At 35.9% G+C, this 16,317-nt stretch overlaps 1 protein-coding gene and 1 pseudogene across 2 annotated transcripts in view; both read right to left on the bottom strand.

Annotated features, from left to right (window-relative positions):
* LOC106663359 (B-cell receptor CD22-like) overlaps positions 1 to 16,317 on the bottom strand; it is a 569,781-nt gene that overhangs the window by 94,005 nt on the left and 459,459 nt on the right. The window lies entirely within an intron of this gene.
* On the bottom strand, positions 5,866 to 6,245 carry LOC106663268 (annotated as a pseudogene).

Here is a 16,317-nt window from a genome sequence, read left to right on the forward strand (position 1 = left end):
TCAAGTGGTAGAGCAGCGGCCTATTTACCCGAAGGTCGTGGGTTCGAATCCCGCTCGTGACACCGACTTTTTTCATTTCAACCAATACCTTTCATAAAGATTAATTAATTGAAAATAAGTTCTCAAATAAGTTGGTCAATCGGACCACGAACTCTAATGAATTTATAGATAACTTGATTCAACCGACAAAATAAAAAATGGAATTATCCTAAAAGTATTAACAATCCTGATCATTTTCTAAATGTGAATTAACAATAAAAGCAAGAAGGGTCGATTTGAAAATTCCAGCCCCTTCAGATGAAATTTATTCAGTGTTGAGTGCGTGATCTAAAAAAATTATTTTTATTTTTTTTCCGTATACATATTAGTACACATTACAAATGTGATCACAAAACTTTTTCCACCCGGTCATAGCACTAACACTAATGCCAGCACTGCACCCGGAGAACACACGCCATGAGAAACCAGCCAATGCTGACACTCAATGGTATGGTTTAAAGTATTAGTGGTATCGAGACCACCGTCGATTAAAGGCGATGTGAATGTGTAGAGAGGGCTCGAGCAGGATTGGAATAGATTGATAGGTTAGAGTGAACTTTTGGAATTGGGAACGTTTCAGTTGACAAAAGGAATGTTAAACTCATTGTGGAAGGTGAGGTCTGAGTGCTTTTGATTGGAAGGATTGGATGCTTGGATGTTGGATTCCTTGGCTGAACCTCACAGTTCGACTCCGTACGTCCAAAGTCGTCGTGGTTCGTTTAGTTTTGACGTTCAAGGCAGATTCGGTCCTACAAGTCTTCGTAGTTGTCAAAGCCTTCTATTCAGCTGGTGTCTTTTATGCACCGGTTTTTCCGGTCACAAAATTGAAACTATGACCAACACTGCGTCTGGAGAAGATATGTTAAGAGATAGTAGGATCACGATAGATCGATAACTTTGTGGAACTATAGGAAGTGGGATCGGATAAGTTTGACGATTGGGATAGTTCGGTTAATTCATATATAGAAAAACGGGTCGGTCGATCCTTAAAGCTCAAGGCTCAATTTTGCCCCACTTGCCCTTCCGAAGTATTGGGTTGGTGCAAAATTAGTGCAGGATTTGATAATTTGTTTTATTTCCGCAGGTGCTTGTCAAGTAAACAAAACTAAATCCTCAAATCTAATTTATGGATTATAATAAATACTTTTAAGTGTTATATTTCATACAAAACTGTTTACTTTATATTGAACTTTATACGAGTGAGGACCTGCTAAATTAAACACGAACAAATTAATTTTCGCCAAATTTATTTGTACGAATTTAAACTTGGAGGAAGTTCGGCCCAAACCGCGCGTAACATCAATACATTTTGGGAGGTGGGGAAGCATTAGCGAGTGCACGGTGCAGCGACGGTTCAAAAGATTTTTTCTTGTAGATTTCCATCTCGAAGAGAGGGGAGGTCGCTGTAGGCCATTTGTTGTGGACGACGACCAACTCAAAATTGATTGAAGAAAATTCACGTAAGACAACACGTGAAATTGCAGAAGAGTTTTTTGTTGATCACTCAACCGTTGTTCTGGAGCAAATTGGTAAAGCAATGAAGCTCGACAAATAGGCACGAACTAACGGAAGCGTAAAGACATCGAAGATTTGAAATTTGAAAAATCTTTTCAGTTACACTACCAGTAAGATCCATTTATCGATCGATTCATCACGCGAGATAAGAAATAGATTCTGTAACAAGAGGTGTACAGGTCAATAGTTAGACATGGATGAAGCGCCAAAACTCTTTTCGAAACCAAATGTGCACCTATAAACGGTTTTGGTGACTGTTTCGTGGTATGCTGCTGGGCTAGCTTACTATAAATCCGTAATTCAGGTGACACTTTCACAATAGAAACATATTGCCAAGAAATAGGCAAAATGCACGGGAAACGTCTTTGCCCAGCATTGGTAAACCGTAAGGGGCCCATTCTTCTTCACGATATCGCCAGGCCACATGACGCAATGCCAACCCTGTGGAATCTTAAGCAATTAGGATATGAAACCTTACCGCACCCTCCACATTCACCCGACCTCTCGCCAACAGACTTCCATTTTGTTATGCCTTTGAGAACTTCTTGATGGATTCAATTTTGAAAGAAGGCAGTGATGCCGAAAACACTTTCCAAGACTTTACTGCGAGTCGAAATAAAGATTTTAGGTCACCGGAATTAAAGCGCTTATTACACGCTGGAAGAGATATATACATGGCGATGGAAAATATTTCGAATAAATTTTCTTTATTTTATAAAAATTAACAATATTTTTAACCGCCTTTTCAAAACCTGCAGTACTAAGTGCCTCTAGAGCCAGAACAATGCCTACTGAAGTAATAAACCTTTATACTTGGTCCTTGCGTTGACACCAAAATTCGAAAACCCCGCCAATTTTACAAATGGAATCAGAGTAAGATAAACTTGGTCAGCGCGAGCGGTGAGCTATGAAAAGAGCTGGTTTATTTCACCGAGGGAGCGGTTTTGATCGATCCTTAAAAAGAAGTTTTTCCCATCTCTAGTCCTGATCGAATTCTTGGCCAATTTGTCGGCCTCCTCGTTCTCCCTCTGACTTGTGGGCCCTGGTACACGAACAAGGGTAATTTCGTTGTTGTCCTCAATGTCTGACAGTGCCTTGATACAATCCCAAACGGCTCCGTCTTCATCGGTTCCAGATTTATCGGTGTATCATAAAATTTTAAGTTCCATGACTGAGAGGCTAATGAAACAGCGATATAAAAGCGGCTTATTACTCACTGGCAAAGATGTATAGATTGTGATGGAAAATATTTATAATAAATTTTCTTCATTATTTACAAATTAAAACTAATTTTAACTACTTTTCAATACCTGCACTATTGGTCATACCAGCCCAATTGCATTGGGCACCTGACGTGCTTCGCACGACGAGAATACCAACGGGCCCGGACGTCTCAACATTCTCCCATGGTTTTTATGAGTTTTTATCACCCCGTTGATTAAGTTTTACTCTTTGGCGTCCGTCTGCAAAATTCTCACCTGTGGTAGTATACCAAGCTATTAAGCAGTTGAAGTATCGTTCGAATACTTCAATCCGTATGAACGATGATATCTGCTTGTCTATCTAAAAAACTAATAACAATAGAAGATCTTCAGGGTACATCAATAAATGCAAATATTTTGATGTATTCAATGATAACTCAATAGAGTTAGTGAAAAGGTGAACGTCAAAAATAATAGGGGACTTAACACTTCTCCATGTAACACCCCTACAGATATCGGAAATTTTAAAAAATTAAAGCAACTCTTCCCTTATCTGACGGCGCAAGACCAACATTTAAGCCAATTTAATATGTAATAAAATTAATTAAATATCAAATATTAACTATTGATTAAATATTATAAATTTAATATTTAATCCCATCATACTTCGTGGTCCGACTGACCAAATAACTCCTGTAAATCAATTAATTATTATGTAAGGTATTGGTTGAAATGAAAAAGTTAGTGTCAAGAGCGGGATTCGAACCCACGACCTTCGGCTCAATACACCGCTGCTCTAACCACTTGAGCTATCGTGATTTTGATCCACTCGGACACCAATTCCTTACTTCAACCTCACCTCTCGAATTTTCCCTAGTTTTGGCCATTTTTCTAAAATTCGAAAGGTTGTAGGTTGAGATGGAGAGATGGTGTCCGAGTGGATCAAAGTCACGATAGCTCAAGTGGTTAGAGTGGTTAGAGCAGCGGCGTTTGAGCCGAAGGTCGTGGGTTCGAATCCCACTCTTGACACTAACTTTTTTCATTTCAACCAATACCAGTCGTGTGGTTTACTATTCGTTAATTACAATTCATATTCGAACTGCCTGCCTTGCGTGTAGATGCAAAGATTTGCTTTTTGTAACCACTCTTCAACGGAGCTCAAAGCGATAGAGTATGAAAGACGGATTCACAAGCATTTTCTATCCTTTCCCGCAGATGGAAGATCGTTTTCTTCAGCCTCCCATCGATATTTGTACAAGGAACGTTAGTCGCCTGTCATAATCCAAAAGTCCCTGGACAAGATGAGAGCAATACGGCTTAAAATTGTAGGTCCTGAGTACATTTATAATTTTATTTTTTGATAAACCTAAAACCCTTCCAACATTTCAGAGATAGAATTCGAATTTTCACGAACAGGCAGTTAAAATTTTTTATGTAAAGTTTGGTTGAAATGAAAAAGTTAGTGTCACATGCGGAATTCGAACCCATGGCCTTTGGCTGAATACGCCGCTGCTCTACCACTTGAGCTATCGTGACCTCGATCCACTCGGACACCAACCCCCATTTCAACCTACCTTTCGAATTTTCCCTCCTTTTTGCCATTTAATATTTAATTTTCTCTCAGCTACACATTTTTGGTTGTTTACTAGTTTTGACCTGAAGAAAATACTTCTCTTGCTATGTAGTTATGTCACCACTTGCTTTTTTTACGCCATTACATTTATATAAACGCTCTTATCCTCTATGAATTGCTCTTTTCGCAATTTTTGTAGTTGTGTTTAATTTAGAGAAGTACCTACCGGCTATTGATATCACAACGCGGATACACACGATAAAACGTTGGTCGAAGCGAAGTTGACTGCAGCCGTTCTAACGAGTAAAGCAGTCCCAGGGGTATTTCGGGTTACTAATTGAGTTTCATTACTCGTACTAGTCGATGATGGCAGACAGGCCAGCCGACGCATGACGTTGATCGTTTTACTTTTTTACTTTAACGATGGAGTTTTCCATCCATTCAATTTTTGTATTCATACGTATTTATGTACATATTCGAGAGGAATGTTTTTTAGTAGAAAATCTATAAGGCAAATTTTAAGGAAAATAAAGCATAAAATAGATCCTATTTCTAAAGACTTTGAAACAATTATAACTAAATTCCCTTTAATCCTTTCGTTTCCGTTTTACAGGATTTGATCATTAAGTAAACTCAAAATCAACATGTGTTAAATGCAGAAAAGTTTACATTAAAAATCTGCGATAAGGGCAGTTTGAAAAAAGGTAAACCACTCAGCTCTTTTCTCAAGCATTCGAGGACAACTTTCCGCTTTAGCTCTAAACATTTGCTAGCATTTCGGAAAATGTGAATTGTACTTTTTATACACGAAGGCTTTTGTCCGACTACCATTCCCCTGCCGTTGACAAGTTGTCAGGCCAGAAGGCGATCTTGCAAAATTCGATTCCGTCTCTCGTATAACGACCACGCAATTTGCCCCGAGTGACATCATGGAATTATTTAAAACTCATTGGAAAATGGTCAAACAGGAAAAATCACCAGTGACCACTGACTATTTTATAAACTATTCCTGGCAATATCTGCTCAGGCTTGTTTTAACTTACCATTCTAGATCAAGCCCGTCCTAAGTCCTAATCCTTTTATACCTTTCTTCTGGAACCCATTGAACCGAGGACAATAAGTAATATTAATTTCGATTCCACTGTATTGACAGTTTTTTTTAAATATGGAGATTTTTGTAATTGGATAGAAAGTTTTTTGCCTGACCATTATTAATGGTGGGTTGAGATAGAAAAGTCAGTGTCAAAGCGGGATTCCAACTGTGAATTCGTGAGCTTGAGGTGGGAAGTTAGTGTCCGAATGGATGGAAGTCACGATAGCTCAAGTGGTAGCGCATCGGCGTTATTTAGCCAAAATTCATGGGTTCGAATCCCGCTCGTGACACTGACTTTTTTGTCTCAACCAATACCTTACATAAAGATCAATTAATAGAAATAAGTTTGCCACAAACTTAAATTTCGATAAAATCCTGAAGAGTTGTGAACTTTTGTGAAATTTTAAGAACGTCGGAGAACAAAACATCCAAGAAAATAAATTTTAAATAAAAAAATGCTGGTTGGCAGGTTGTGAAAGCTGAAGACCGGCAATGTTGTTGAAATCCAGCATTTTCAATATTTCCTTGGTTTCTGTATCAACTTCCATGATTTCCTGTTAAAGAGCAAATGCATCTGGAACGTAGTTGTTTCTTCTCTCTCTTTCTTCTTCTTGAAGTTTGATCGAGATACCACGAACCTGTGAGGGCCTCAATCCCTTTCAAGTGAGTGCGAACCCTGCTATCTTGTTCCTGAGACTTTTGGTCGAAATGATGGCAATCTACTCCCATATCGTTTTATTGGTGTGGAATCGAGAGTGAGCTTGATGTAGTACTCATCGATGAAGACCCTCGAGGTTTTTTCCCTTGTCCTGACACGACCCATTTTGCGGAGAAAATATCAACAGAAACATCACAGAACACACACGGCTCTGGGTCAAATCTTATTTAATACGATAGAATTCTGCATATTATTTTATTTTTTTATGTAAAAACCAGCCGATCGAATTATAGGAAAATCCAAAAAAAGCATTGAAAACTTTTCATATTATAGAACTTTCAATTTAATTTTTGGTAAAAAACCAACGTTGGTTTTTTTATTTGGACCTCAACAGTTTACCTTCTGATTTTTCCTTCTCGAAGGTGGGATAATAGGTCATCTCAAAAAAAAAAAAAAAAAAAAAAAAAAAAAAAAAAAAAAAAAAAAAAAAAAAAAGCTTTTTTGCCAATCTACAATGTTTCGGGATTTATTTTAATCCTTCCTCAGGTGAGTTAACGCCTATACACAGAACAAAGATTTCTTACATTTTTAGACCAATATGGTTATGAAAGTTTCTTTAACTTCTTTTACTTACAGTGATTAAAACAGTGGTCGTCAGTCATTAATATTTTGTTACTGCTTATTTTAAAAACCAACCCTAAATCTTTCAAAAACTGCTAAATTTAAAATTTCTAAAAAAAAACTAAAATTGCAATTTCGTTGGAAAAATACACAGTAGAACTTTGCGCATTTCATAACAACTGGGGAAAATGATAGCGATGTGAACAAAAGAGAGTTACTTAATCTATTAACACAATTTGTCCTGGGCAAAATTTGTTTCTTAACATAAACTCAATAAAAATAACAAAACGAAAGAAATATTAAACAAAACACATCAAACATAGAGACACATTCTAAACGTAGAGAACCAAACAAGAAAAATTAGTCAAACTATCTACCCTAAATAAAAAACGAACAGCAATACGGAAATTGTAAAACATAGCTATAACCTGATAAAAAAGCACACAAAAAAGAAAATTTCAACGTAATTTTTCTGCTTTGGTTGTTTTCTCAGTTTATTGGCTCTTTTTTTTTAAGTTGAATTTTTCTTTGTTGAAAAAACCTAACATAACAACCCTGCGAAAGGGTTGAGAATAAAACCACGGTTCTTACGATTATTTTTATTATTCTTTTATTGTATTTGAAATGTGGAAGCGCGTGAAAAACTGTCATAGTAATGAATCACCATAAATATTAACTTCACTAGTTTTCGAGGTCCACATGACCAAGTAATATCTTTCAATTAATTAATCTGTATTGGGTGAGATAAAAAAGTCAGTGTCACGAGCGGGATTCGAACCCACGACCTTTGGGTAAATACGCCGCTGCTCTACCGCTTGAGCTATCGTGATTTCCATCCACTCGGACACCAACTTCCCACCTCAACCTCACGAATTCACAGTTGGAATCCCGCTTGTGACACTGACTTTTCTATCTCAACCAATACCTTAAATACAGATTAAAAAAACATCATAGATTTGTACTAGGTTTTAGAGTGGCCGCTTCCATATTTACGTCATGAAAACACCGGAATCCGTTGCATTGTTATTGCAGGAGTAAACACGGTACTTTAAATTAGCACCCAGTTCACCGGACCTATCTTAAATACAAATTAATTAATCGGAAGAATTAACCTTGAAATACTTGTGCAACAAAAGCGGAAAAATACATTTCAAAAGTTATTAAAAATAAAATAAATTTAAAACCGACTAGAGGAAAAATAGCGTTAAGCAGGGTCATGACTTTCCAAATTAATTTGTAAAAATGTTACTTAAATTTCCCGCTTTGTAGCTGATAAGTTTTGATACGTGCCTCATATTTTTTGAACAAGTATGTCAGAAAAAGTTGCACAAAATTGGTAATTTCACGTTATAAATTGTTACCCTGATCCCCTGGTCAATGGTACGACTTGAGCACAATTTTTTAAAACGTATAAAACACCGATTATTTTATGCGATATTGAACGTTTCCCAGGATAGTTTTCCATGGTACATGAATTGCCTTAATAAAAGTTAACTCCAGTTTAAAAAAAAAAAAAAAGATAGAAAAAAGGGGGAGGACTTTGAATAATGAAAATAATATTTCGAATAAACGGAATTATCGTTCGGAAAAAGTTCGAGATTAACGTTGTAGCCCCGGCTGATGAAGCTCTTTTTACAACAAGTCCATTTAAACTAAATGAAAAAGTTACTAATTAATTAATTAAAGGAAAGCTTTCATCGCCCCGTTTTAAGCGGAGAGTTAAAAATATTGTGAGCTTTAATATTACCGTCGGTTTGGGCAAGGGCTTGTTCTTTTTTTCCAATACAAGTTGAAAACCAAATTCAACTTTTACCACCTACAACAATATTTACACTTTGCGTGCTAATATTATTCCTTCTTAATTAGAGGGTGATTTAGAGGCGATAAATTTTGAATTAATTTTAGAGATATGACTAATAAATACATATAATCTTATAAAAGTTATTGGTATAAATAATATGTAAAAGTAAAATAAATAAATGTGTCGCGACACACCGATTTTAACGAAACTACTTATTATAAACATAAATTTTAATAAATGGCCATATATACAACAACACATAATAACTGTTGAGAGTCATTTCAAAAGTGAAATGGACTCGATGATGCTAATAAATCTTTTTTTGTAAAAAGAGTTCTTTTTTCTTATAAGCTATGCATAAAAGCAACTCCATGACCCCTGCCATATTCTGAGACGATTCCTGTCCTAAATTAACTTTCTTGTGCTGATCGTTTTTGAAGTAAACGGGGAGGGCCGTCTTGTTACAAAAAGCGTACTCCTCGATGGTCTACCGTCCGGCATAACTCAGAAATGCTCGATCCTATTAAAATTTGCCTTTCAGTAAAAGTGGCACAAAATAACCTCTGGAATCGAATTGTACAATAAAAATATGGGATTCTCGTTTAAAATAACAAACTTAGTTTCATTTTCCAGGTTGATGACAAGTTGTATGAAGTTTGTTACCACCACGCGATTCCTAGCCAAAATAGCTTGCGGTTTGTGTGAGACCATATTTTGCTAAAGTTAATCGTTTCTGGTGATATGGACATCAAATTGTAGAAGTAGTGGGATGCTATAAATATCCAGTCTGGACAATTTCTTCAAGGGGATTATTAAATAAACATTTTAAAGATAAAAAAGGTAAATCCATATCTGTGATAGGACTTCTTCAGGGCATAATGCGGACCAGCAAGGTTACACTAGCACAAAAAAAGAAAGAAAAGTATTTAACGCTGTTTGGAGGTCCTGTTTGTGTTATGGTGGGCAAGTTTGGGGTTTTGCGGAGTTGGAGATGGTAGAACAAGTCAAAAGTATGTTTTTGAAACGGATATATACACCCAGCCACATGTTTTATTTAGAATTAATTGATTTTCCTGTGTTTGTTTATACAGTGAAGTTACATATAAACTACCTAAGTAAGTTCATAGACTTACAAAATGAAAGATATCCAAGCTATTTTGTGAATCGGATTAAATATAAAAATATACATTGGTTTAAAGAATACTGTAAATTTGAATACAAGTTTGGGATAAAAGGCATAGAGATAATTAATGCAGAATGTAATGTGAAGTTAATCATAAGAAAATTTAAAATACAATTAATTAATTATTATATAAGTAAGGATTATATAAGCAATTTAATCTAGAAATCATAGAAAAAATCATAGTCTTACTCTGGATATTCAAAGAGAGATCCGAACTTACATATATAAATAAATATTAGGGGTATGCACGATGTTTGTAAATGGATCGAAAATGGAACGGGAAATGAGGTTTGGGGTTAGAGGCCCAAATTTTGACCTAGCAAAACTTCTGGGCTCGACACCATCTATTTCCCACGATGAGGTCCAGGCACAGAAAATACATAACATGGTATGAAACAATAGATTTTTGTCAGATTTTACCTCGTGTAACTCAAATAAAGAAATGTCAAGTAAGATCTTCAACGCCCCCTTCTTTTCTTAGCTTGTTAAACGTTAATTTTTTCGCAATGTTGCGCGTGGCCACTGGTAGAACCAAAGATAAAGCTATAGCAGTCTTTGAAGGATTGCTGTAGTTTGTTTTGGTTTGTTTGTGTTAAATTGTAAGATGTAAGTTAATAAAAAAGGAAAATTAATCAACTCTTTCATTCAAAAAAGTACTAACAAATGACACGCTTCAATTCGTGCCGACATACCTAACTTGTATCCTAACGGCTAACAGCCTACAACTTGACAGGATATGGGATGTATCTATTATTAATGAGAGTACAAAGACAGGTCAGAAATTAGCAAAAGAAATGTATTGGTCTGATTCAATGAATGCCTACTTAAGAATAAAAATACGTGTAAACAAAAAACAGCTGTTAAATTCAAGGCTGCCATGTTGGTAACCTACGCTCTCCCAGCGGATAGCAAAGTGATTACATTTTTGACCTAACATCTAACATTGGCCCTGGCCTTTTAGATCGAGCAATGTTAACTAACTGATTCTTACAAGTCTACGTCATCATTTTTCTCGATCTAACACGACCTAACAGAGTTAACAGGGTTAACACACAGATCGTGAATACCCCTAAGATCTAGATAAAGCTAGAGCAGTCCTTGAAGGATTGTTGTTGTTTGTTTTGGTTTGTCTGCGTTAAATTGTAAGATGCCAGAAGTTAATAAAAAAGGAAAATTAATCAACTCTTTCATTCAAAATTCTATCTAAGCACTCGAAAAGTACTAACAAATGACACGCTTCAATTCGTGCCGACATACCTAACTTGTATCCCAAGATCTAATAGACAACAACTTTATAGGATATGGGATGTATCTATTAAGAATGAGAGAATAAGTACAAGTCAGAAATTAACAAAAGGAATGTATTGGTCTGATTTAATTGATGAGTATTTAAGAATAAAAATACGTGTAAACAAAAACAGCTGTTAAATTCATGGCGGCCATGTTGGTTACCTACGCCCTAACGGATAGCAATGTGACTACATTTTCCACTTAACGTCTAACATTGGCTCTGGCCTGTTAGAACGAGCAATGTTAATTAGCCGATTCTTACAAGTCTTCGTCATCATTTTTCTTATAACAGGATTTAACAGAGTTAATGGTTAACACAAAGATCGTGAATACCTCTACTGTTTATAGGGTGCGAGATGTAAAATATCGTCAAGAAATCTAGTTTATTCATTCTGGCTTTCGAACAAAAACAAGGCACACAATTACGTTATCGTCAGATGCCTGAAGAAGAAATTAACAAAAGAAATGTATTTGTCTGTTTTAATTAATGAGTATTTAAGAATAAAAATACGTGTAAACAAAAACAGCTGTTAAATTCATGGCTGCCATGTTGGTTACCTACGCCCTAACGGATAGCAATGCGACTACATTTTCGATCTACCATCTAACATTGGCCCTGGCCGGTTAGATCGAGCAATGTTAACTAGCCGATTCTTACAAGTTTACGTCATAATTTTTCTCGATCTAACAGGACCTAACAGAGTTAACGGGGTTAACGCAAAGATGGTGAATAACCGTAATTTCCTCTCCATTCCATGTTATCTTTTTACGGAGCCAGGTCAAATTACTGGCCAACTGTATCAAATATGCACTGTTGATATTCCATCTTATAATACTCGCATTCTTCGTTGGCGATCCAGGAAGTCCGTCGAGTAACACCGATCCTGTTCTTTCGTCTTCAATTCTATAGCACCAACAAACACAGTTTGATTTTTGTTGCAAAAAAAATAGTTGAAATTATATGCGGAATCACTCACATAATTTTTACCCTTCATAGGAAAATTACTACTTAATTAGAGTTCAACAACATTTTCCTTCAAAAAGTGGATAACAATATCTAGAGATGTACATAGACAAACGAATGAATTTGTACCTAGCGCTAACTCTAACCATAACGAAAGTTATCTAACGCGTCCTTAATACTAATTCTTACACAAAACATAAACTTACTTTACCTAACCACAGTTTTAATACTATTTTCCAATCAACCAGACCTGAATGACACCCTAATAAAATCTATTCTTAATCCAACGCAACACAGACCCCTAATCCTTACTATAGCTAACTTAACATAACCCCAATTTCAATTAACTTTATCTAACGCTAACCTCATATTTATCCTATCTAACCAACGTAACCCTAATCTTACCTCACCCTAACTCCACCAACTCGAACCCTAGCCAAATTCTGAACAAACAGTTAACAGGGTTCACGCAAAGATCGTGAATACCCCTGTTAGTGTGATGTTAAATATGTTCCCTCTGCAACCTGAAAGAAGAAGGTCTTATCCATTGAAATGTGCAATTCTAGGGGAAATTAGAAGATTGATAATTGGAGAGAGATCTCTTTCCCCAGAATAAAGTATAGACATCTTAAATGGAAAAAGTTGGAACGTGCTAAGTGTTTACTGTAAAAGAGCTTGGTTCTATAGGTACGAGGTTGTAGTTGATTTTAACGTTGAGTAACTTGTTAGGTATAGAACAAATACTTGGGTTGTGTTGATAGTGTTTTGCATAAATTAGGTTATAAATATGTTTTTAATGAAAGTAATCTACTAGATCCATTATATTTAGTGGTCTATTTGGTTTTTGTCGAAATGAAAAAGCCAGTGCCACGAGAGGGATTCAAACCCACAACCATCGGCTGACCTGATTACACGACATTTGAAAAACCAACTCTCCATCTCAACCTACAACCTTTCGAATTTTCGAAAAATGGCAAAAAGGAGGGAAAATTCGAAACGTAGGTTGGGATGGTGTCCGAGTGGATCGAAGTCACGATAGCTCGAATAGTTAGAGCAGCGGCGTATTTAGCCGAAGGTCGTGGGTTCGAATCCCACTCGTGGCACTGGCTTTTTCATTTCGACCAAAACCTTACATAAAAAGATCAATTAATTGAAAGAATTAATATACTAGGTCCGTAAGTGATTAAAAATGTAATATATCATTACTATTTTATTATTATTATAATGTTAATGATAGCAACTCCCCTGACAGCCATATGGTCATAGAGTATTGTCGGTAATTACTAAAATAAATTGTAAAAAGTATAGTTATCAATAAATGATAAGTGGAGATCGGTAGATGCGGTCTGGTGTGACGTAGGTTTTAGAAAAACATTTTCCTTATCGTGCCAACGTTTCGATCTTTATTGAGATCATCTTCAGGGCTCAATAAAGAACGAAGCGTTGGCTCGATAAAGAAATTCTTTTCTAAAACCTACGTCTCACCAGACCGCATATCACGATCTCCGAATAATCATCGACTAACGGACCACACGTTATCAATAAAGATAATTATTACTATTAAATTCCGACCATAAACGAATTCAAATTGTAATGGAGAAAACCGTAGTATAACTATTTCAGTAAGAAACGCAATTGAAACAAAAACGTCATTTGTGTTCTAACAATGATGAGGATGGGATGAGAAGCGATCCTGAAGAAAAAACCTTGAGAAAAGAGGAAAAAAATGACAAGGATTGTAATACAATTACGCCCTTCTTGATAAATAAACTTTTTTTTCCAAAGCGTTTTAATTTAAAGGGAAGGTAAATTGTTGAGTGACGTGGGTTTTGTAAGCCGATAAAATAGTTGTTTCATCGGTAAGAAAATAAGGATTTTAAGAGGGCGGGTTGAAAGGGCGTTCTTTCGGATAGGCCTTTTTCCTTCCAGGTAGGCGAAGAAATCCCACAATGCGGAAAATAAAACGTAGCCAGAGAACAAAATAAAACTCCCTTTATACCTCCTGTGAGGCCCTTGAAAAACAGATGGTTTATAAAGTAATTAATAATGCAGGGTCACCGTCCTTCAGCTATAAGATAATTTATTTGCCCGGGAGATGTCAAATCGATCAGTTTTAAAAGAACAAGCTGATTGTCGGATTAATCAGTGTTTGTAGCCGTCTTTTCTTTTTAGAGGTGTAGACGGAGATTTCGATAAATTACATTCGTAAATCTAGATTGTTTTAATAGCCGCCGGATTACAACTCTCGTTCTTCCGCGACATTAAAAGTTGCCTCGGTTGAATAATGACATCATAACTCTCTGACAAATGACAAAATTTTGCTGCTGAGTAAAACAACGTGTCGTACGTTGTTTCTCTCTCTCGCTTTTTAATTTTAATTTTAATTTGTATACAACTCCATCAATTCAATTCAAGCAAATAAGATATCGAAAATATAGCAACTGAACACTACGGCAGAGAAATAAGACTAGGAACACATTCTAGGAAGCCATTTTCACCGACACTCAGGCTGCACTTAATCTTAATGTGAGGTAAATGAAAAAAAGCTCATGGAATTGTATGGCACTGCTGGCAGAAATCAGTGACACCAAGGATCAAACCTTGGCATGGGTCCCTGGGCATTCGGGACATAGAGGCAATGGAAAAGTGGACCCCGGAAACATCCCTTTTACAAATTACAAAGTTTTAAACTTTTTACAAAAATAAAGAAAAGATCAGGAGAAAAACCGATGCAATATAGTATCAGCATGTCTCCAAAGTCAGCGAAGGAACCGGGTTGGGTCTGTCCCAGTGTTGGGCAAAAATTAGTCATGTCTAATGATTAATGATTGATCACTCAGACCGTTAGTCATGATAGTAAGTAACTAATTTTGTCATTAGTCGCCATATGTGATTGATGGCTAAATTAGTCATGACTAGTAATTAAATATGAGGCATGACTAATTTAGTCACAATATAGTTAGTCATGACTAAATTTCGATAAATCATGTTCAAATGGGTGCTCAAAAAATGAAAAATACACCATCACTTTTAAAAAATTTTCTAACAGAAAGTTATTTCACCAAAACTAAAATATTTCAACACCTTATTTAACAAAAATCAATCTTCCAATTATAAGAAAAACTCCGTCGTCATGAAAAGCCAAAAAATAATGATAATGATAATAATAATAAAATAAAATAAAAAAATCCTAGAACAAGCTGTGCTTTGAAAAGTAAATATGTTTACATAACCGATCAATGGAAAAAATATTTCTTTGTATTAAAATTGATTCCACTTAAAAGGAGAGATTTTTACATTATTTGGAAAATACACCATCTAGGGGTCTTGACTGTAATAAAATAGACATGTAGAATAATTATATAACTTTGGTTTTCGTTTATGATAACAATTTTTGAAGGTTGGCCTTGAGCACGACTCTCATCTCAAAATTTTTATCCGGAGTCGGTTGGATTTTGGTAAGTTGGTCATTGTAGCCAGAGTTGGGCAAAATCAAACTAATTCAATCATGATTAAGAATTTTGATTGAAGTTTAATCATGATTGAATTAATCATGAGTAAATTAATCATGATATGATTTAGTCATACCTCATGATTGAATTAATTATGATTAAATCAAATAATGATTAATTTACTCATGAATAATTCAATCATGATTAAACTTCAATCAAAATTCTTAATCATGATTGAATTAATTAGATTTTGCCCAACTCTGGTCTGTACACCATAAAATATGAATATTTAAACTTATCAGGGAAGTACTTACATAAAATCCTCATGCAATCAATCATCTAAATGGATTAGCAAATGCATCTCAAGTGCCCGGGTACAAAGGAATTTTGGGTTCACAAGCAGACAAACTGGTCGGGGGATCTGCTGAGTACCTATTGGATAATCAATAGAAATATCAAACATAGGATCTTCTGTTTCCTAATGGGACAGAACAAAGCTAATCACGAATCAACACCCTTATGGTTAACCAACTCAGCTAAGCAGGAATGTGAGAGGACTATATATTGGCCACTGGCATTTGAAAAAACACTTGCATACAAAAAGCGAGGAACACATTTCAGAAAGATGGCCCTTTTGTACGGCAGTCAGTGCTTAGCCTCGTGCATCGTAATGGCAAAAATGTATGGAAGTGTATGAAATCCTTGGTAGAAGTCAGTGCCACCAATGTCCTGACGCTGGGTCCATTTGGGACATAGAGGCAATGAGAACGTGGATGTGTCGGCCAAAAAAGGAGCTAATATGAATTCTCTGAGCCCCGAACCCCATTGTGACCAACCAAATACATCCAAAATTGGATCCTTAATGAATCCAAAAATTGGTCGAGTAACACCCCAAGCATGAAGCATGCGAAGAGATTTATACAAGA

The sequence above is a fragment of the Cimex lectularius genome, unplaced genomic scaffold, assembly GCF_000648675.2.
Source record: "Cimex lectularius strain Harlan isolate CLEC.00 unplaced genomic scaffold, Clec_2.1 scaffold78, whole genome shotgun sequence".
Classification (NCBI taxonomy): Eukaryota; Metazoa; Arthropoda; class Insecta; order Hemiptera; family Cimicidae; genus Cimex; species Cimex lectularius.